General features: G+C 36.7%; 1 protein-coding gene across 4 annotated transcripts in view; it reads right to left on the reverse strand.

Moving 5' to 3' along the window:
* The window catches only part of EMC2 (ER membrane protein complex subunit 2), a 392,876-nt gene that overhangs the window by 277,564 nt on the left and 90,845 nt on the right, over positions 1–24,467 (reverse strand). For 2 of the 4 annotated variants that reach the window (XR_014236531.1, XR_014236532.1), the window contains exon 13: positions 19,954–20,036. The gene's annotated coding sequence lies outside the window, so the exon portion shown is untranslated. Of the gene's footprint in view, positions 1–18,116; positions 19,668–19,953; positions 20,037–24,467 lie in introns of those variants that run through there. The other 2 variants (XR_014236533.1, XR_014236534.1) reach the window with 2 other exon arrangements.

Below are 24,467 nucleotides of genomic sequence, written 5' to 3' on the forward strand. Positions count from 1 at the left end.
CCCTCATCTTATAGTTAATTTCAGATTTCTTATCCTACAAGGGATTCCCCTAGTACATGGTACTTACCTAAGACTATTGTACCCACAATTTGCTTCCTATGCTTGGTACCAGATAGAGTACAGGCTGTGATTCAAATGAGAAAAGTGTAAGCTTTTAGCAAAATAACTTCTTCTTTAAAATTCATTCATTCAAAAAACAAAAAAACTTAAAACTTTGTCATGCTAGAGGGAAAATGTATTTTAGAGTCAAGGAGTAAGGAAAGTCATACTTGGAGAGGGTGGGACAAAACCCCAATGCTCTTTTCTCTATAGCTCCTATAACCAGTGGGCCCCAGATGCAAGTACAGTCATGAGAAGTGAGCAGGGCAGCAAAGCAGGTTAAAAAAAGTCCCAGCTTTCTAGCCAGAAAATCAACAATGGGAACATCAGGAAACTGGAAAATTCTGAGGACAGGAAGGAGCTTGGGAAAGTAACACCATAAATTTTTTTTTTAATTCCTGGGCTCACACCCTAAGTTACACATGAATGGATCATATCTTAAACAGCATAACAAAGACTGTGAGAACTTAACTGAGAGATAAGACTCAGACTGGACATTGAATGGTATGTACCTGGGACATATGTGAATAATATGGCAAAGGCTTTGAAAATGGAACTGACATTGAAACCACAACCCACAGAAGTCTGGACAGAACTTGTGACATACACTAATTGGGTCAGTTGCCTGCTAACACAAAAATATCGACATTCTCCATAGGATTTAAATAAGACAAAGAGTCTCATAACATTCAAAATATCCAGGACAAAATCTAAAATTATTTGGCATATAAAGAACTAGTAAAATCTCAACTTGCATGGAAAAAGACAAGCAATAGGCATGAACACTGAAATGACACAGATACTGGAATTATGTGACATGGACTTTATATCAGCTATTATTAAAATGCTCCAACAAGAAAGGGAGAATACACTAGAAATGAAGAGATTTAAAATAAAGAAAAGATATTCAAAATCTCAGCAAAAAAAAGAAGGTATAAAGAAGAGTTAAATGGAAATTTTAGCACTGCAAAAACCAATAACCAAAATTAAAAACTTACTGTGAAGGCTCAATAGCAGATTGGAGATGACAAAGAAAAGACTAAGCGTACTTGAAGGTAGATCCATTGATATTTTCCTAACTCAAAAACAAGTTGGGGAAAAAAAAGTAACAAAGCCTCAAGGATTTATGGTAATATATCAAAAGATCTAACATTTTTGTCATTGGAGTCTCAGAAGACGAGAAAGAGCCCAGTTACTCAAAAAGCTTTGAAGATGTAATGGCTGAAAACTTCCAAAATATGGTAAAAAATATAAACCTACAGATTCAAGTAGCCCAGTGTACCCCAAACAGGCGAAACTCAAAGAAATCCATGCTTAGAACCATCATAATCAAACTGCTGAAAATTAAGACAAAGAAATTCTTTGAAAGTAACCAGAGTAAATAACAAATTATTTATAGGAAAACAACAATTCAAATTCATCAGAAAACATGGAAGCCAGAAGCAAATTGAACATTTTTAAAGAGCTGAAAGAAAAAAATTGTCAACCCAGCACACTGCACACAGTGAAAATACCCTTCAGGAATAAAAAAGTGAAATAAATACTTTCTTAGAAGAAGGGAGACTAAGAGAATACATAATCAGGAGATCTGCTCTGAAATAATAAGATAAGGAATTTTTTCACAGAAGGAAAATGATAGCAGAAGGAAATTCAGAACATCAAGAATATAGGAAGAGCAATAGAAATGGTACATATCTGTGCAAATATAATATTCTTCTCTGTAAATATGTTGCCCTTTCCTTTAAATATTGTTTTAGGCAGCATTCCAAAGACTCCAAATGTGATCCCTCCTCCCTGATATTCACAGCCTTGTGGAATTCCCTCCCCTTGAGTGTGAGCTAGACTTAGTAACTTGATTCTAACAAACAGAATACAGCAAAGTGATGAAATGCCATTTCCATGATTAGATTATCAGAGTATGACCCTCCCCCCACCTTTTTTCATTCAGCTGTACTATTCTGCATTCCCACCAATGATGTATGAGAGTTCTACTTTCTCCACATCCTTGTCAGCACTTGAAATTGCCAGAATTTAAAATTATAGTCATTCTAATATTAATGTGTATCTAATTTTGGTTTTAAAACCAAGATACAAAATGGTACGGCTAGAAGGCAATTTTCCAGTGTCTCTTAAAGTTAAATACACATTTATAATATGGCCCAGTAATGCTACTCTTGGTTAACTACGTTAGGGAAAGGAAATTTATGTTCACACAAAAACCTGTACACAAACGTTTATAGCAGCATTAGTCATAATTGCCAACAATTATAAACAATTGTTGTCATTGAACAGGTAAATGGATAAACACATTGTGGTATATTTATATAATGGAATATTACTCAGAAATAAAAGGCATGAATTATTGACATATGGAACAACCTGGATGAATTTCAAAGGCAGTATTCTCAGGTAAAATACACCAGCCTCAAAAAGTTACACACTCCATTTATACAGCAGCCTCAAAAAAATAAAACTATAGGGACAGAGAACAGATCAGTAGTTTCCAAGGGCTAGGCAGGAAAAGTGTGCAAGTAGCAAGGAGGAGATTCTTGAGGTGATGAAATGGTTCTGTATCCTGACAGCAGTGGTAGTTACTGAATCTACACACGTGTTAAAATTCATATAACTGCATAGCAAAAGAAAGTCAATATTACTATATGTTAATTTAAAAAAATGTATAGTCCTGGTCTCAAAATGCTCATAAGCGTACCTATCAAAAATTACTTTGAACGTCAATAGACTAAATGCTCCAATCAAAAAATATACAGTGGCTGATTGGATTAAAAAAACAAGAACCTGCAGTATGCTGCTTACAAGAGACTCACTTCAGGGCAAAAGACACACAGACTAAAAGTGAGGGGATGGAAAATACATATTTCCTACAAATGGAAACGACAAGAAAGCAGGGGTAGAAATACTCATACCAGAAAAAAATAGACTTTAAAACAAAGGCCATAAAGAAAGACAAAGAAGGGCATTATATTATAAATTTTGGATCAATACAAGAAAAGGATATTATACTCATTAACATATACACACCAATACAGGAGCACCTAAATATATAAATACTAATAGACATGAAGGGAGAAACTGACAATCACACAACAGTAGGAGACTTTAACATCCCACTGACATCAATTGACAGATCTTCCAGATAGAAAATCAATAAGGCAAGAGAGGTTCTAAATGACACAATAGACCAGTTGCACTTAATTGATATCTACAGGACAGTACAGCCAAAGAAAGCAGAATACGCATTGTTTTCAACTGTGCATAGAACGTTCTCTAGGACAGACCACAAACTAGGTCACAAAATAAGCCTCAACAAATATAAGACCCTGGAAATTCTATTAAGCATCTTTTCTGATGACAATGTTATGAAACTAGAAATCAACTACAGAAAGAAAATCAGGAAAAGAAGGAACACGTGGAGAATGACCAACATGCTACTAAAAAACCAATGGGTCAACGATGAAATCAAAGAAGAAATCAGAAAATACCTCAATACAAACAGAAATGAAAACACAACTTTACAAAATCTATGAGATGCAGCAAAAACAGTTCTAAGAGGGAAGTTCATAGCCATATAGGCCTTCCTCAAGAAACAAGAAAGATCTCAAATAAATAACTTAACCTACCACCTAAAAGAATTAGAAAAAGAAGAACAAACAAAGTGCAAAGTCAGGAGAAGGAAGGAAACAATAGAGATTAGAAAGGAAATAAATAAAAGAGATTAAAAAATAGAAAAAATTTAATAAATCAAAAAGGTGGTTTTTTGAAAAGATAAACAAAATTGACAAACCTCTAGCCAGGCTCACCAAGAAGAAAAAAGAGAGGACTCAAACAAAATAAGAAAAATAACAACCAATACCACAGAAATACAAAAAAAATCATAAAAGAATACTATGAACAGTTATATGTGAACAAATTGGACAACCTTGAAGAAATGGACAAATTTCTAGAAACATAGAGCCTGACAAGACTGAAGTAAAAAGAAACAGACAATTTGAACAGACTGATCACTAGACATGAAATAGAATTTTCAATTAAAAAAAAAAAAACCCAAAAAACTCCCTACAAACAAAAGTCCAGGACTGGATGGCTTCTCTGGGGAACTCTACCAAACATATAAAGAATTTATACCTATCCTTCACAAATTATTCCAAAAAATGAGGATAAGGGAACACTCCCAAATTCATTCTAGGAGGTCACCATTACTCTAATACCAAACCTGACAAAGATACTACAAAAAAAGAAAATTACAGGCCAATATCTTTGATGAATATAGATCCAATAATCCCCAACAAAATATTAGCAAACTGAATCCAACCATACATAAAAAGGATCATACACAATGATCAGGTTGGATTCATTCCAGGGTTGCAAAGATGGTTCAACATACACAAATCAATCAATGTGACACACCACATTAACAAAAGGAAAAAGATAAAAACCACATGCTCATCTCAATAGACACAGAAAAGAATTTGACAAAATTCAACATCCATTCATGATAAAAACGCTTATCAAAGTGGGTATAGAGGGAACACATCTCAACATAATAAAGTCCATTTACAATAAACCCACAGCCAACATAATACTCAACAGTGAAAAGCTGAAAGCCTTGCCACTAAATTCAGGAACAAGACAAGGATGCCTACTCTCACTGCTTTTACTTAACATAGTATTGAAAGTCCCAGCCCCATCAATCAGATAAGAAAAAGAAATAAAAGGTATTCATATCAGAAGGGAACAGGTAAAACTCACTATTTTTTTCTTCACATCTTTAATGGAGTATAATTGCTTTACAATGGTGTGTTAGTTTCTGCTGTACAACAAAGTGAATCGGCTATATGTATACATATATCCCCATATCCCCTCCCTGTAAAACTCACTATTTTTAGATGACTTAATACTTTGTATAGAGAACTCTAAAGTCTCCACACAAAACTATTAGAACTGATCAATGATTTCAGCAAGGTAGCAGGATACAAGATTAATATACAGAAGTCTGCTATATTTCTATACACTAATAATGAAATATCAGAAAGAGAAAGTAAAAAAACAATCCCATTTAAAATCACATCAAAAAGAATAAAATACCTAGGAATAAACTTAACCAAGGAGGTAAAATACCTATACTCTGAAAACTATAAAACATGGATGAAGGAAACTGAAGATGATACAAAGAAGTGGAAAGATATCCCATGCTCTTGGATTGGAAGAACTAATATTGTTAAAATGGCCATACTACCCAAAGCAATCTTCAGATTTAATGCACCTATCAAAATACCCATGACATTTTTCACAGAACTAGAACAAATAATCCTAAAATGTACATGGAACCACAAATGACCCAGAATTGCCACGGCAATTCTGAGAAAAAAGAACAAAGTTGGAGGTAAAACCCTTTCAGACTTCAGACTATACTGCAAATCTACAGTAATCAAAACAGCATGGTATTGGTACAAAAACAGACACATAGATCAATGGAACAAAACCAGAAACAAATCCATACACCTATGATCAATTAATCTATGACAAAGGAGGTAAGAATATACAATGGAGAAAAGACAGTCTCTTCAACAAGTGGTGTTGGGAAAGGTGGACAGATACATACAAAACAATGACATTAGAACACTCCTTCACACCATATACAAAAATTAACTCAAAATACTTTAAAGACCTAAATGTAAGACTTGACACCATAAAACTCCTAGAAGAGAACATAAGTGAAACATCCTTTGACATAAATCATAGCAATATTTTTAGATCAGTCTTCCAAGGCAAAAGAAATAAAAGCAATAATAAATAAACGGGGCCTATTCAAACTTAAAACCTTCTGCACAGCAAAGGAAACCAGCAACAAAATGAAAAGACAACCTACGGAATGGGAGAAAATATTTGCAAACAATGCGAAAAAAAGGAGTTAATATTCAAAATTATAAACAGCTCATACAACTCACTATCAAAAAAACAAGCAACTCAATCAAAACATGGGCAGAAGACCTAAATAGACATTTCTCCGAAGAGGACATACAGACGGCTAACAGGCACATGACAAGATACTCAACATCGCTAATTATCAGAGAAATGTAAATCAAAACTACAATGAGGTATCACCTCAAACCAGTCAAAATGGCTATCACCAAAAAGTCTACAAATAATAAATGCTGAAGAGGAGGTGGAAAAAGGGAACTCTCCTATACTGTTGGTGGGAATGTAAATTGGTGCAGCCACTGTGGAAAAGAGTATGGAGGTTCCTCAGAAAACTAAAGCTAGAACTACCATATGATCTAGCAATCCCACTCCTGGGCATATACTTGGAAAAAACAAAAACTCTAATTTGAAAAGATACATGCACCCTAATGTTCATAGCAGCACTATTTACAATAGCCAAGACATGGAAGCAACCCAAGTGCCCATCAACAGATGACTGGCTTAAGAACATGTGAGATAGAGAGATATATATACATATAATGAAATATTGTCATTTGTTGCAACAGGGATGGACCTAGACAGTATAATGCTTAGTGAAATAAGTCAGACAAAGACAAATACTACATAATATCACTTACATGTGGAATCTAAAAAATAATACAAATAAATCTATATACAAAATAGAAACAGACTCACAGATATAGAAAACAAATTTGGGTTACCAAAGGGTAGAGGGAAGGAGGGAGGGATAAATTAGAAATATGGGGTTAACAGATACAAGCTACTATACATAAAGTAGGCAAGCAACAAGGATTTACTGTAAAGTACAGGGAATTATATCCAATATCTTTTAACAACCTATAATGGAATATAATCTGCAAAAAAACTGAATTACTATGCTCTATACCTGAAAGTAATACAATAGTATAAATCAACTATACTTCAATAAAAAAATAAAATACTTAAGAAAAAAACCAAACACTTATAGGTAGGTACATTTTGAAGAGTACCCTAAACACTGATAGAATGCTTTCTACCAAATTGGTGCTGAAAAACTAATCAAGTGGAATTACACATGCCTTTAACTTAAAATCACTTATCCCTACTTTGATATGACAGAGAAGTTTTATGCTGTCAGGGATCTTCCTCCCCTTACCCTCACTTCCTCTACATTTTTAAAACTAGACATTGGTCTCTATTGCCCCCAAAGAAAAGTGAAATCTCATCAGAAACACAAAGAAAAACAAAATAATATTGACTTGGGAACATCAAGAACTCAAGCTCATCAATGAGGACATTTCTGGGATAATTTAGCTTAACTGGATTTATGCTTTACCCAACTAGAGTACCCACCCCCATCATAGCTACACTCCTGCCCCTTCCCTATCCTTCCCCAAATAAGAAGATTCCTCTGTATTGGCCTGGAATAGTCTCTATGTTCCACATTCTAGCTCCCCATCTCTAGGTGGAAGAATTACACTACCTCTAACATACTTATGAAGATTTCCCTTTGGCTTTAATTTGGTTCTCTTTCTTTCTTTTATCTTCTTTTGTTTTTTTTCTTTTTGGTTGGGGTATAAGAAAAAAATTACCATAAAAATGGCAACATTTTGCTTTTCTTAAATAGGCAGAAAAAAGAAAAGAGAGAGCCTAACTGATTTTCACAGTTTCTAAAAACCTAACCAAACTCAGGTTTTATTTTTCCTCTACACTGTACCAATTTCACACCTCTGCTCACTCTTCAACCTCTGCAATTCGGTTCCTAAAAGAGATCTTAAGGTCACTAACTCATTCCATGTTACAAAATCTATGAATATGTTTCAGTCCTCATCTATGATCATATGTGTTAGTCTCTCCTTTTGAAATCTTTTCTTACAACAGCCACTTCTGTTTTACTCCTTGAGCTCTGGTCATTCCTGTATTTCCTTTTGCAGGCTCATCTTCATCCACCCACCCAACAGATGGGGGACTTCCAAAAGCCTGGGTAGTAGACAACTTTTCAGTCTCACCCTTTGTATTTTTCTGAGAAAAATCACATCCACAGCTTTAATCATCATATATACTATGATCACCCCCTCCCCCATATTTCTATCTCTCATCCAGGACTATTCTCTGAGATTTATTTCTTTATTTTCAACTTCCTATCCTACATTTCCATTTGGAAGTCTCAAACTCAGCATATTCAAGTCCAGCATATACAAAAAGCAAGGTTTTGATCTTTCCCCTAAAGTATGATTCTACTTCTGTTTCCCTATTTTAGTGACCCTTACAGAACTAAGAGCTCTAGAACCTTTCTCACTTAAGCACTCACATCCAGTCCATCACAAAGTGCCATTGATTTAAATTCTAATTCAAAGCCATTGACTTTTCACCCTCTTGATTATTACCAATCTACTCTAAGAATCACCATCTTTCACCTGGATTACTGCAGTAGCCTCCTAACTGACCTCCCTACATTCATCTGGCTTTTCTCTAACCTGTTCTCCATACTGCAGCCAGTGTGACATTTTCAAAATGCAAATGTAGTTATTCCCCACCTACCATTCCCAACCACCCTCATAGCATCTGAGTCCAAGATTGTCAATAGGCACAAACTGATCCAGGCAAGTGTGAATGCATGTATGTGTGGGTGGAAATAAAAAAGAAAGATCTACAGAAGCAAGTCTGAGAATATGTCTGATTGTATATGCCTAATTGTGTTTCAAAGCCTCCCCAAAAATTTCTAGGCTTGTCCACCATTTGAATTCATTTATGCCTTTTCACAGGAAATGTCAAGTTTTCTGCATGGTAAAAATTTTCATCACTTTCTATTTTTATTTTTCTCTCATCATGGCACACAGAAGTCATATAACATGGCTGAATTTCAGGGAGCTTTGCTTTTTGAGGCAGCATGGTGAAGCAGTAAGAGCTTGGATTAGAAAGTCGAACAGATGTGGATTTAAATCACAGCTCTGCAACTTATTATAATTTGAGCTTAGTTCCTTATTTTGAAATGAGAATCTCTCATAGGTTTTTTTTTTGTTTTTTGGGGGGGTGGGTAAGAATTTGATGAGTTCATCTATGCAAGTATTCTAACATATTATCTGATGTGCAATAGGTGGCAAGTGAATGTTTGTTCCTTCCTACCAGGATGGGTGGTGCCAAAATATTCTCATCCAAAGAAAATCCCCAGATCATCTGCAAATTTCTTCACAGCCTAAGTTTGCTTCAGAGACACTTGGAAGTGAGTGTTGAGTTGAAATTTTATTTTTGTTGATTCATTTTAGCTACCATATTAAGCATTACCTACGTGCTAAGCTTCATGTTATGCAATTTACATTCATTATTTAATATCCACAAATTCCCTGTGATGTATCATACTATCCAATTTTATGGCTAAAAAGTGCCAGAGCTCAAATTTGAACTCAGGTCAACTGACTCCAGAGCTTCTGATTTTATCTATAGGATTCTGACATCTCTCACAGAGAGAACAAATCCAGAAAACTCAGAGGAGAAATAATGCCTTTATCTAAGTTTCAGCAAGGACCTATAGAACACTTCATTTTGCTAAAATCCAGAGCCAGAAACTCAAACATATGAACTTCTTTACATGAAGCAATTTTACTTCATTACATTACATGGCAATTCTAAGATTAGAGACCTAAAATGTACTTAATTTTTCCATGCTTGATATTACACAAATAATCTTTCTGGAGTTATCACATTTAATACCTCTTTCTGGCTGTATTAAATACTGATACCGTAAAGGATTATTCATGCAGCATTAAAGATAGGAATTTGGCAAGGAGAGAGAATTTTAATTGTGATCTTTATAGAATCAAGAATAGATTAGGAGCCTGATTTTGACAGCACTGTGTATGAAAGTATGTAAGCCTCTATCTTTAAAAAAACTGATATGTTTTCAAACAAACTTTCTCTGAAAGGAAAGTTCAAACCCTAGAGAGTATTCCAAATGTATAGGGCTGTGCACCCGGAATAGTTATGCAACATGATATGTAATAAGTTCATATATAAGGAAATATTTTTTTTTCCCAAGGCTGACTAAGGGTTGAAATCTATCCCATAAGGGAGTTCTATGGCAGTACCCAAAGAAAAAACACATGTCTGTCCGACAGTCCACAAAGAAATCCATAGGAAAATATGAGAGATGTGTCTGGAGTATTAGTTCACAAATCTGACTGCATTCGTAGTATTTGTGGAAGTTTGGATTCAAGAACCAATGTGAAAACCACAGAGTACCTATAGCTAAATAGAGTCATTGCTTTACTTTGTTGGTTCCTGCTAACCCTGAACTGCTGTTCTGTAAAATATAATAAATATGACGGAATCTACTAATGTTTTGTGTAAGTATATACTACATAGAGGAATCTAAGGGCAAAGACTTTGCTGGCTGACAAGTCTCAGCTTGCCTTTGTCCATGTCATTTTATCATTTGAAATAGTGAAGATGTACTAAGGTATGCTTAATAATCTTGTACAATGCTCTGAAGGTATATGATAGAATCTCAATGGTATACTGATCAACTGAACAATATCTCTAAGAGCACTAATGATTTTTGTTTTGTTTTGTTTACTCATTTAGCTATCTCTTAGGAGTCACAAAGGGATTTTTTTTTAACATCTTTATTGGAGTATAATTGCTTTACAATGGTGTGGTAGCTTCTGCTGTATCACAAAGTGAATTAGCTATACATATACATAATGTCTCCATATCTCCTCCCTCTTTCTTCTCCCTCCCACACTCCCTACTCCACCCCTCTAGGTCGTCACAAAGCACAGAGCTGGTCTCCCTGTGCTATGCGGTGGCTTCCCACTAGCTACCTATTTTACATTTGGTAGTGTATATATGTCCATGCCACTCTCTCACTTCGTCCCAGCTTACCCTTCCCCCTCCCCATGTCCTCAAGTCCATTCTCTACAGCTGCTTCTTTATTCCTGTCCTGCCCCTAGATTCTTCAGAACCATTATTTTGTTTGTTTTTTTTTTAGATTCCATATATATGTGTTAGCATACGGTATTTGTTTTTCTCTTTCTGACTTACTTCACTCTGTATGACAGTCTCTAGGTCCATCCACCTCACTAAAAGTAACCCAATTTCATTTCTTTTTATGGCTGAGTAATATTGCATTGTATATATGTGTCACATCTTCTTTATCCATTCATCTGTCAATGGACACTTAGTTGCTTCCATGTCCTGGCTATGTAAATAGTGCTGCAATGAACGTTGTGGTACATGACTCTTTTTGAATTATGATTTTCTCAGGGTATATGCCCAGTGGTGGGATTGCTGGGTCGTATGGTAGTTCTGTTTTTAGTTTTTTAAGGAAACTCCATACTGTTCTTCATAGTGGCTGTATCAATTTACATTCCCACCAACAATGCAAGAGGGGTCCCTTTTCTCCACACCCTCTCCAGCATTTATTGTTTGTAGATTTTTTGATGATGGCCATTCTGACCGGGGTGAGGGGATACCTCACTGTAGTTTTGATCTGCATTTCTCTAATAATTAGTGATGTTGAGCATCCTTTCATGTGTTTGTTGGCAATCTGTATATCTTCTTTGGAGAAATGTCTATTTAGGTCTTCTGCCATTTTTGGATTGGGTTGTTTGTTGTTTTGATATCGAGCTGCATGAACTGCTTGTATATTTTGCAGATTAATTCTTTGTCAGGTGCTTCATTTGCAAATATTTTTTCCCATTCTGAGGGTTGTCTTTTCATCTTGTTTATGATTTCCTTTTCTGTGCAAAAGCTTTTAAGTTTCATTAGTTCCCATTTATTTATTTGTGTTTTTATATCCATTTCTCTAGGAGGTGGGCCAAAAAGGATCTTGCTGTGATTTATGTCATAGAGTTCTGCCTACATTTTCCTCTAAGAGTTTTATATTGTCTGACCTTACATTTAGGTCTTTAATCTACTTTGAGTTTATTTTTGTGTAGGGAGTTAGGGAGTGTTCTAATTTCATTCATTTACATGTAGCTGTCCAGTTTTCCCAGCACTACTTATTGAAGTGGCTATCTTTTCTCCATTGTATACTCTTGCCTCCTTTATCAAAGATAAGGTGACCATATGTGCATGGGTTTATCTCTGGGCTTTCTATCCTGTTCCATTGATCTATATTCTGTTTTTGTGCCAGGAACATACTGTCTTGATTACTGTAACTTTGTAGTATAGTCTGAAGTCAGTGAGCCTGGTTCCTCCAACTCTGTTTTTCTTTCTCAAGATTGCTTTGCTATTCAGAGTCTTTTGTGTTTCCACACAAATTGTGAAACTTTTTGTTCTACTTCTGTGAAAAATGTCATTGGTAGTTTGATAGGGATTGCACTGAATCTGTAGATTGCTTTCAGTAGTACAGTCATTTTCACAATGTTGATTATTCCAATCCATGAATATGGTATATCTCTCCATCTGTTTGTATCGTCTTTGATTTCTTTCATCAGTGTCTTACAGTTTTCTGCATACAGGGGTATTTTGCCTCCTTAGGTAGGTTTATTTCTAGGTATTTTATTCTTTTTGTTGAAATGGTAAATGGGAGTGTTTCCTTAATTTCTCTTTCAGATTTTTCATCATTAGTGTATAGGAATGCAAGAGATTTCTGTGCATTAATTTTGTATCCTCCTACTTTATCAAATTCATTGACTAGCTCTAGTAGTTTTCTGGTGGCATCTTTAGGATTTTCTATATATAATAACAAGTCATCTGCAAAGAGTGACAGTTTTACTTCTTTTCCAATTTGGATTCCTTTTATTTCTACTTCTTCCCTGATTGCTGTGGCTAAAACTTCCAAAACTATGTTGAATAATAGTGGTGAGAGTGGGCAACCTTATCTTACTGGAAATGGTTTCAGTTTTTCACCACTGAGAACGATGTTGGCCTTGGGTTTGTCATATATGGTCTTTATTATATTGAGGTAAGTTCCCTTTATGCCTACTTTCTGGAGGGTGTTTATCATAAATGTGTGTTGAATTTTGTCAAAAGGTTTTTCTGCATCTATTGAGATGATCATATGTTTTTTCTCCTTCAATTTGTTAATATGGTTTATCACATTGATTGATTTGCATATGTTGAAGAATCCTTGCATTCCTGGGATGAATCCCACTTGATCACGGTGTATGATCCTTGTAATGTGCTGTTGGATTCTGTTTGCTAGTATTTTGTTGAGGATTTTTGCATCTATGTTCACCAGTGATATTGGCCTGTAGTTTTCTTTTTCTGTGACATCTTTTTCTGCTTTTGGTATCAGGGTGATGGTGGCCTCATTCAGGAGTGTTCCTCCCTCTGCTATATTTTGGAAGAGTTTGAGAAGGATAGGTGTTATCTCTTCTCTAAATGTTTGACAGAATTCGCCTGTGAAGCCATCTGGCCCTGGGCTTTTGATTGTTGGAAGATTTTTAATCACAGTTTGAATATCAGTGCTTGAGATTCGTCTGTTCATATTTTCTATTTCTTCCTGGTTCAGTCTTGGAAGGTTGTACTTTTCTAAGAATTTCTCCATTTCTTCCAGGTTGTCCATTTTATTGGCATATAGTTGCTTGTAGTACTATCTCATGATCCTTTGAATTCCTGCAGTGTCAGTTGTTACATCTCCTTTTTCTTTTCTAATTCTGTTGATCTGAGTCTTCTCGCATTTTTTCCTGATGATTCTGGGTAATGGTTTATCCATTTTGTTTATCTTCTCAAAGAACCAGCTTTTAGTTTTATTGATCTTTTCTATTCTTTCCTTCATTTCTTTTTCATTTATTTCTGAACTGATCTTTATGATTTCTTTCCTTCTGCTAACTTTGGGGTTTTTTTGTTGTTCTTTCTCTAATTGCTTTAGGTGTAAGGTTAGGATGTTTATTTGAGATGTTTCTTGTTTCTTGAGGTAGGATTGTATTGCTATAAACTTTCCTCTTAGAACGGCTTTTGTGGCACCCTATAGGTTTTGGGTCATCGTGTTTTCATTGTCATTTGTTTCTAGGTATGTTTTGATTTCCTCTTTTATTTCTTCAGTGATCTCTTGGTTATTTAGTAGTGTATTGTTTCGCTTCCATGTGTTTGTATTTTTTACAGACTTTTTCCTGTAATTGATACCTAGTCTCACAGCGTTGTGGTCAGAAAAGATACTTGATATGATTTCAATTTCCTTAAATTTACCAAGGCTTGATTTATGACCCAAGATATGATCTATCCTGGAGAATGTTCCATGAGCACTTGAAAAGAAAGTGTATTCTGTTGTTTTTGCATGGAATGTCCTATAAATATCAATTAAGTCCATCTTGTTAAAGTATCATTAAAAACTTGTGTTTCCTTATTTATTTTCATTTTGGATGATCTGTCCATTGGTGAAAGTGGGGTGTTAAGGTTCCCCACTCTTATTGTGTTACTGTCAATTTCCCCTTTTATGGCTGTTAGCATTTGCCTTATGTGTTGAGGTGCTCCTATGTTGGGTGCATAAATATTTAAAATTGTTAAATCTTCTTCCTGGATTGATCCCTTGATCATTATGTAGTGTCCTTCTTTGTCTTTTTTAATAGTCTTTATTTTAAAGTCTATTTTATCTGACATGAGAATGGCTACTTCACCTTTCTTTTGATTTCCATTTGCATGGAATATCTTTTTCCATCCCCTCACTTTCAGTCTGCATGTGTCCCTAGGTCTGAAGTGGGTCTCTTGTAGACAGTATATATAGGGGTCTTGTTTTTGTATCCATTCAGCCAGTCTATGTCTTTTGGTTGGAGCATTTAATCCATTTACATTTAAGTTAATTACCAATATGTATGTTCCTGTTACCATTTTCTTAATTGTTTTGGGTTTGTTTTTGTAGGTCTTTTCCTTGTCTTGTGTTTCCTGCCTAGAGAAGTTCCTTTAGCGTTTGTTGTAAAGCTGGTTTAGTAGTGTTGAATTCTCTTAGCTTTTCCTTGTCTGTAAAGGTTTTAATTTCTCCATCAAATCTGAATGAGATCCTTGCTGGGTAATCTTGGTTGTAGGTGTTTCCCTTTCATCACTTTAAATATGTACTGTCACACCCTTCTGGCTTGCTGAGCTTCTGCTGAGAAATCAGCTGTTAACCTTATAGGGATTCCCTTGTATGTTATTTGTTGCTTTTCCCTTGCTGCTTTTAATATTTTTTCTTTGTATTTAATTTTTTATAGTTTGATAGTTTTATAGTTTGATTAGTATGTGTCTTGGCATGTTTCTCCTTGGATTTATTCCTGCACTTCCTGAAGTTGATTGACTACTTCCTTTCCCATATTAGGGAAGTTCAACTGTAATCTATTCAAATATTTTCTCAGTCCCTTTCTTTTTCTCTTCTTCTTCTGGGACCCCTATATTTCAAATGTTGGTGCATTTAATGTTGTCCCAGAGGTGTCTGAGACTGTCCTCAATTCTTTTCATTCTTTTTTCTTTATTCTGCTCTGTGGTAGTTATTTCCACTATTTTATCTTCCAGGTCACTTATCCGTTCTTCTGCCTCAGTTATTCTGCTATTGACTCCTTCTAGAGGAGTCTAAATTTAATTTACTGTTCATCATTGTTTGTTTGTGCTTTAGTTCTTCTAGGTCCTTGTTAAACGTTTCTTGTATTTTCTCCATTCTATTCCCAAGATTCTGGAGCATCTTTACTATCATTATTGTGAATGATACTTTAAATCATTTACTTTAAATCATTACTGTGAATTCTTTTTCAGGTAGACTGCCTATTTCCTCTTCATTTGTTTGGTCTGGTGGGTTTTTACCTTGCTCCTTCATCTACTGCATATTTCTCTGTCTTCTCTTTTTGCTTAACTTATTGCATTTGGGGTCTCCTTTTTGAAGGCTGCAGGTACATAGTTCCCATTGTTTTTGGTGTCTGCCCCCAGTGGCTAAGTTTGGTTTAGTGGGTTGTGTAGGCTTCCTGGTGGAGGGGACTGGTGCCTGTGTTCTGATGGATGAGGCTGTATCTTGTCTTTCTGGTGTGCAGGACTGTGTCTGGTGGTGTGTTTTGGGGTGTCTGTGAAGTTATTATGATTTTAGGCAGCCTCTCTGCTAATGAGTGTGATTGTGTTCCTGTCTTGCTAGTTGTTTGGTATGGGGTGTCCAGCACTGTAGCTTGCTGGTCGTTGAGTAGAGCTGGGTCTTAGTGTTGAGATGGAGATCTCTGGGAGAGCTTTCACCGTTTGATATTACATGGGGCCGGGAGGTCTCTGGTGGACCAATGTTGTGAACTCAGCTCTTGCACCTAAGAGGCTCAGGCCTGACACCCAGCTGGAGTACCAAGACCCTGTCAGCCACATGGCTCAGAAGAAAAGGGAGGGAAAAGAAAGAAAGAAGGAAAGAAAATTAAATTAAATTTAAATAAAGTTATTAAAATAAAATTTAAAATTATTAAAAATTAAAAAGTAATTAAAAAAAGAAAGAAGAGAGACACCAAAGCAATAAACAAATCCACCAATGATAACATGTGCTAAAAACAAACAAACAAACAAAAACAGACAGACAGAACCCTAGGATAAATGGTTAAAGCAAAGCTCTACAGACAAAAATCACACAAAGAAGCATACACATACACACTCACAAAAAGAGAAAAAGGAAAATATATATATACATATTAAAAAAATAAGAAAGAGGGCAACCAAATCAATGATAAGAAGCTCTAAATTCTAAACTAAGATAAACATAAAACCAGAAACAAATTAGATGCAGAAGGGAAACCCCCAAGTCTACAGTTGCTCCCAAAGTCCACTGCCTCAATTTTGGGATGATTTGTTTTCTATTCAGGTATTCCAGAGATGCAGGGTACATCAAGTTGATTGTGGAGATTTAATCTGCTGCTCCTGAGGCTGCTGGGAGAAATTTCCCTTTCTCTTCTTTGTTCGCACAGCTCCTGGGGTTCAGCTTTGGATTTGGTCTTGCCTCTGCATGTAGGTCGCCTGAGGATGTCTGTTCCACACCCAGACAGGACAGGGTTAAAGTAGCAGCTGATTAGGGGGCTCTGGCTCACTCACGCAGGGGGGATGGAGCCTGCAGCAGGCAGAGGCTGGTGTGACATTGTAACAGCCTGAGGTGCGCCATGTGTTCTCCCAGGGATGTTGTCCTTGGATCATGGGGCCCTGGCAGTGGCAGGCTGCACAGGCTCCCTGGAGGGGAGGTGTGGATAGTGACCTGTGCTTGCACACAGGTTTCTTGGTGGCTGCAGCAGCAGCCTTAGCATTTCATGCCTATCTCTGTTGTCCGCGCTGATAGCCACAGCTTGCGCCCATCTCTGGAGCTTGTTTAGGTGGTGCTCTGAATTCCCTCTCCTCACGCACCCTGAAACAATAGTCTCTTGCCTCTTAGGCAGGTCCAGACTTTTTCCTGGACTCCCTCCAGGCTAGCTGTGGTGCACTAGCCCACTTCAGGCTGCGTTCATGCAGCCAACCCCAGTCCTCTCCCTGGGATCTGAACTCCGAAGCCCGAGCCTCAGCTCCCAGCCCCACTCCACCCCAGCGGTTGAGCAGACAAGCCTCTCAGGCTGGTGAGTACTGGTTGGAACAGATCGTCTGTGCAGGAATCTCTCCGCTTTGCCCTCTGCTCCCCTGTTCCTGCACTCTCCTCCGTGTCTCTGAAGCTTCTCCCCCCCCCCCGCACACCCCCCGTCTCCACCAGTGAAGGGGCTTCCTAGTGTGTGGAAACTTTTCCTCCTTCACAGCTCCCTCCCAGAGGTGCAGGTCCCATCTCTATTCTTTTGTCACTGTTTTTCTTTTTTCTTTTGCCCTACCCAGGTACATGGGGAGTTTCTTGCCTTTTGGGAAGTCTGAGGTCTTCTGTCAGTGTTCAGTAGGTGTTCTGTAGGAGTTGTTCCACATGTAGATGTATTTTTGATGTATTTGTGGGGAGGAAGGTGATCTCCACATCTTACTCCTCTGCCATCTTGAAGGTCCTCCCCATTAATGATTTTTTAAGAGGGTAGTGTTTAGCTAATAAATTTCTCTGTTTCTCTTTTTTATACTTTCAAAGGATTGACTAACTTTCATCTTCAGAACAACTTGTAGCCAAAGTATCAACAAATCCATTTTAAAATACAATTAAGAGCATAGAAAATATTGAGTGGTAGACTTTAAAGAGCCATCATTAAGAAAAATATTAGTCACAATGAATCTTTTTATTAAAATATCTTTTCAGATAATTTTAAAATAATTAGAAATGGTAAAGAAAGTTAGATAGGGCTGCTTAATTCAATTCCTACATAATAGAAGGGTCCACTCTCACAAAATAAGATAAACTTGCATTGATGTGGCAGGTAAATCCTAAGGTGATCCCAATGAGTTACCTTGTATAATCCTTTCCCCTTCAGTGTAGGAGGAATTTGTGACTTGCTTCCAACCAACAGAAACAGCAAAGATGATAGAATGTCAGTCACTTCCTTGATTTGGTTATGTTATATAGCAATGGTAATGGGATATTGTTATTCTTGTGATTACATCATGTTATTGTATTAGTTTTCTAGGGCTGCCATAATGAAGTCCCACAAATTTGGTGGCTCAGAAAATAGCAGAAATGTATTTTCTCACAGTTTTGGAGGCTAAAAGTCTGCAATCAAGGTGCCCGTAGGTCCATGACCTCTCTGAAGGCTCTAGGGGAGGACTCTTTCCTTGCCTCTTCTAGCTTCGGTGGTTACCAGAAATCCTTAGGGTTCCTTGGCTTATAGCAGCCAAACCCCAATCTTTGGCTCTGCTGCCATATGGCTGTCTTCCCTCTGTTTGTCTGTATGCCTCTATTTTCTTGCAAGGACAACAGTTAGTAGCTTAGGACCTACTCTACTCCAGTATGACCTCATGTTAACTTGACTAATTACATCTGCAAAGACCCATTTTTAAAAATGGTCACTTTGTAAGGTTTCAGGTAGACATGAATTTGAGGGGACACTATTCAACCTAGTATGGTCATATAAGACTTAGTCTTAGCAGACAGGAGGGAGAGACTCCTTCCCATTGGCTTGAAGAAGTAAGCTTCCAGGTTTTGAAAGGGCTTATGAGGGAGCCACAGAGCAAGAAACTGCCAGCAACCTCTAGGGGCTGAGAGCTGCCTCTGGCTGACAGCCAAAAAGAAAATGGAGACCTCCATTCTACAACCATAAGAAAAGGAATTCTGCCAACAACCAGAGCTTGGAAAAAGACCAAGCCCCAGAAATGAATTAGCCTTGACTGCAGCCTTGTGAGACCCTGAGCAGAAGACCCCGCTAAACCATGCTGAGACTCCTAACCCATGGAAACTGTGAGATAACAAATACGTATTATTCTAAGCCACAAAATCTGTTGTATTTCATTACACAGCAATAGAAAACTAATACAATTGGCATAGTGCTTTAAAGGTTTCATTCACTGTACCTCATTTATACTTCCCAAAGACAAATCCAAAGGCATTTCTTTCAGAAATCACATGGATCATTGTGAATGACCTATAAAACATGAGGATGCTTAGAATATCAGTACTCAGAAGAACTTCAGAGATCAGACATTTCATTCCTCTCATTATGCAAATGAAAAAACAGAGCCAGGACATAGAAATTGACTCTTGACCACCAAGGTACCAAGTAGAAAAACAAACACGAATTCACAGTTCTCTTGGGATCAAGTCCAACATTTTTTCAATACTGTAGATAATCACCAACTCACTGGGATCCCTTGAGATCCTTAATGTCAAACAACAGAAGAGTTAAAAATAAATCAGACTTTTAGAAGATGCAAATAAGTTATACAACTTAATAAATGTCAATATTCACAATTAGCACAATTAACTCCTAGAAAAGTGCCAGTCATATTGCAGCACTCAATAAATATTTGATAAATTAAAAAATTAATATCATGTTTTCATATTCTGAATCATAAAAGACACAAGCCCATCCCCACAAATCTTGATCTAGAGGCAGCACACCTTTGTGGGCAAAAGCCATGTTGCAATGTTGATGTCAGACCCACCTGAGTTTGAATGTGAGCTCTAAGTAATATTCATTTGTAAACTTAGGAGATTTCCTCAAAGTCTCAGCTTCCAGTTTCCTCATCTGCAAAATGAAGGTAATAACAATGACCTCCCACTGTTGTGTTCAGGTTCAAACAAAATAATAAATGAGAATGCCTGGCATTTACAGAGTACTCAATAAACGTCACTCTCTTTTCATTCACTGACGAATTTTGTTTTAAATGAAGAACACTTTTTCCACTTACCTTCAGATAATTCTCTGAACTATAATCTGTCAGAGGCATTTTATACAAATGTACTTTTAATTCTATATTAGGAGACATTTGATTTGAAAATAATTTTCTATTGTATGGATTTACTCTTTTTGGTTCTAACCACCTACCTTTTGTCTCCTCAACAAACTCAGTAGAAAATAAAGGTCTAAAAAGTCTAGGGAAGAAAAAAATTTTATTTGACTAGGCCTGAATTTATTGACACTTAGGAACCACATAAAAAAAGAAAAAAGGGAGCAGCCTGAAGATTCTTAAATTAATCATTGATTAGTAGTTTACATAATTTAGAGGTAGTAATCCAAAACCTGTTTCAAATTAGATGACAGCAAAAAAGTGATGTGGAAGTAGTTACTGTTAAACTGGAATTCTTCTGATTGCACTATTTATCAGGTAGTATTTCAGATAATTAAATAGAACTATGAGTAACATGAAAGATTATAGTTATGGTTCATTTTTGCACAGGTCTGTTGAGACTTAGAAATTATGTGCAGGCAGAGTTGGAAACATTCCAAAATGGACCATATTAAATTAGGCAACAGCTGGTGAAGAAGGTTTAGTTTAGGGACTGTCCTGACAGCTGGAAAAAGAGTGATATGTGGTCCATACTGAACGTCATATTAAAAATTAGCAGTAAATAATTACAAGTTAATTAGAAATGTACTGTCTTGATTTCAAAGCTTAAACAATCTTCCTTGGGCTATATTAAGACCATTTTAAAGTTCTTTAATCTCTGCTCAAGAGAATTTATTTTCTAGCAGGTGTGCCTTAAAACTAAAAATGTAGACATGACTTAAAATCATTTCCATGAGCTTCAAGCACTTCCACATGTTTAAAAAAATAGTCATTTCAATGTTGCTTGAAACTCAGGAAAGGTCATAGGGAGAGGAAGCTGTGAAAACCTTAATCCTGCAAATCCCATGACACATGGCATGATGCAATGGGGTCTGGAGCCAGAAGGCTTGGGTTCAAGCCTCTGCTCTGTTAATTACTAAGTAGGAGGTTTGGGGTAAATTCATGCCCTTTTCAGATCTTAGTTTTCTCATCCAACTTGGCAATAATAACATCTACTTTCCAAACTATTGTGAGAAGTAAGTGATCTATATATAGTACCTAGGACAATAGTCCCATGGCACCCCAAGGGACTGTAGCACATTTATAGAGGCAGCATGTGATATTTTAAATTTTCAAGGGAACCACAGCAATATTTGAAATCTGTCAGCCACTGTGTGAACTACTAGCTACAGGTAGTCCACATTTTCAACATTAGATCTTACTACATTCCTTTCAGTGACATCATATCTTTGTGAAGCTGAGTTTTGTTGGTTGCTGGACAAAAAGCAAATAAGCATGAAATCAATGTAGAACAGGAAATGAAGGTAGTGATCTGATTTCAATGTTTGAGAGGTATGCAGTGCCCAAGAGGCCCACACATGTTGGTAAGTGACTTGGTTAAGACTAAAAATTTTTTTTCCTTCAACTATGTGTATTATTTTTTTCTCAAAAAACTACTAAGTTGTTAGTATATAAATACATTTTAAGTTGTTTGGACCTAACCACTCAAATCGACAGTACAGTTATTTACTTTGGTCTAGGAATTCTGAGGACGTCATAAATCAAAAAAAATTGGGGGACTTCTGCAGTAGGTACCTAGTTAATATTCATTTCCTCTCAAACTTGATGTACTTTCACATGATTGAACCCTTTCTCTCAAAATTTAGATAAATTTACTTCTCTTCTCATTAGTAATGATTACCAGTATTCTCTGCCTTTGTAGTTTGATGGGGCCCTATGATTACCTCTGGCCAGTGGGATTTGAAGAAGTTATGAACTCTCCATTCACTCTTCCCCTGTTGAGACATTCTACTAAGATGAGGAGAAAAGAGAGCCTCAAGGCCTAAGTAGGTTCAAATGTCAAGTTACTGTATGGAAGATAAGTTTTCCTGGAGAGTCACCTGGACCCACTGAGTCAAGCCGTGATATTTGGTGGTTTGTGTGCTATGAAGCATAGGCTTGTACTATCTTGACTAATACTCAAACTTGTTCCTTTCTATTGCCCTGTCCACCATTCTCCTACATATGGTTTTCTAACTCTTTTTATGGCAAATTCTAAAAGATAATTAGGTAAAAACCAGTACTGTAGAAAATGTTGCCTGAATAATAGAAGACTGGATGGTGGAAAACTCAGAGAATAGTTACTAACAGTATCAACTAAACAGCCTGATCACAATGTGATGTCCCAGATCACGAATAAGAGTCAAGAAGACATTCAGTTAATGTCAAGCTGTGGTTTATAACATCTTAAGGGTTGAAAAGAAAAATGCAAACATTTTAACAAGAGAGTATCAATTAGGTACAAGGAAATATACAGTAAGATAAAGCCACTTTTATATAAAATATTGGAACCAAGGATGTTCAATAAGAAGTTATTTTCTGTATTCTTGGGAATTTGGCCTTATATCACAACTGGAGAAGCAATTCAAACAAGCACACATTTCTAGAGTGGGGAAATTTCTAATTGGGCTAGAGGGTATAGAAGTCATCTTTTCCAGTGGTTACATAAGGACAGTAGGAGGATGTTGCTTTGAAAGGAAAATTTAAATAAGTTCCTCAATACCTCAGATATTAGAAAGAAGATGAGAATGACTAGGATGAAATCAGGAAAAGAAAGAAAATTATATCCATTGATTCATCAGTATTTATTGGATATATTAATGTGCATTCCATAGATGCAGGTAACTGGGACTTAGTATCTGATTCTAAAGGGCTATTAATCTAGCAAGGAGACAGACTTGGAAAGCATAGTCACAACATGGTGTGTCAATTACTCTAAAGGCAACACTCTGGAAAATCACAGATCTGCAAAAATGTTTTCCTGGAAGAATCAGCACAGTTTTCATCAAAGAGGACATATTTAAGCTGGATCTTGAAAGATGAATAGTGTCAAGACCTGTGAAGTGTTGAGATTTTATCCTATTAGCAAACTAACAAATTATCTTGCAACAGTTTCATAGAAGCTGGCAAAAAACATGAAATTCTTTAATCAAACAGAAAGATCTTTACTACTCACAGCTATCATAGCCAGACTGTTAGCACTTTCTTATACCAGTTCCTGGGTCCCACTTCCCACGGGTGACCCAACAAAGGCCAGGTAACACTTGCACATACAGTGGGCTGCATTACAGGGGAGAAACCCCGAGCTTAGGGAGCCCAACTTTTTTTTACAACAGGCAATAAACATGCTGGCCCTTTGCTCCAGAGGAAGACACTATCCAGTCTTCCAAGACTGCTTGCCATACAAACATCCTGGAAAAGATAATCCAGAACAAAGGCAGTGAGTGCCTCTGCTCACAAGAAATGCAAAAATGCAAGTGATCCATGGAGAATTGTCCCTCAACAAGCAGGAGTCACCAGGATAATACAGCATGATATCTTAGCAGGATGTATAATATATCTGAATAGCTGGAGTACAGAATACCTTTCAAAGAATGAACCAGTGGGAGGTATAGACATGGGGGGAGGATGTGTTGGGAAGAAAAAAATTAATCCATAGAATTACATTGGAATTAGATTATTAAGTAGAGGAAAAACAGAGAATATTATACTTCATTACCAGTATTTATTCAGTGTCAGCCTCATGGTAGGTATTCACTATATTAATTGAATGAATGAATGAAAAACCTGCTTTGTCTCATAAGCATAGGAAGCCATCATAATTTTAAATGAAGAAGCAAATGATCACATCTGGCAGCAGTGTGACAAAAGCATCATTGCTGAAAGAGAACAACTGAGGCACTTTGCCTATATTTAGTAGGTTTTTGCAATAAGATAGGTTAGGGGAGGTGAAGGTTTAAACTAAAAGATAACGTGTGTAAACAGTGGGGAAAGGGGAGGGTGGGATGAATTGGGAGATTAGGTGTGACATAAGTACACTACCATGTGTAAAAGAGATAGCTAGTGGAAACCCGCTGTATAGCACAGGGAGCTCAGCACAGTGCTCTGTGTTGGCCTAGCTGGGTGGGATGGTGGAGAGGTCCAAGAGGGAGGGGATGTGTGTATGCATATGGCTGATTCACTTCGCTGTGTGGCAGAAACTAACACAACATTGTAAAGCAATTATACTCCTATAAAAAATAAATAAATAAATGTGGCCCTTGTGGGGGAAAAAAAAAGAAATGAGGATTGAGACAAGTTGTTGAATTAATTTTAGGAGAACCAGCAACATCCAGTCAACTGGATGTGGA

The sequence above is a fragment of the Balaenoptera borealis genome (genome assembly GCF_965194805.1).
Source record: "Balaenoptera borealis genome assembly, chromosome: 17".
NCBI lineage: Eukaryota > Metazoa > Chordata > Mammalia > Artiodactyla > Balaenopteridae > Balaenoptera > Balaenoptera borealis.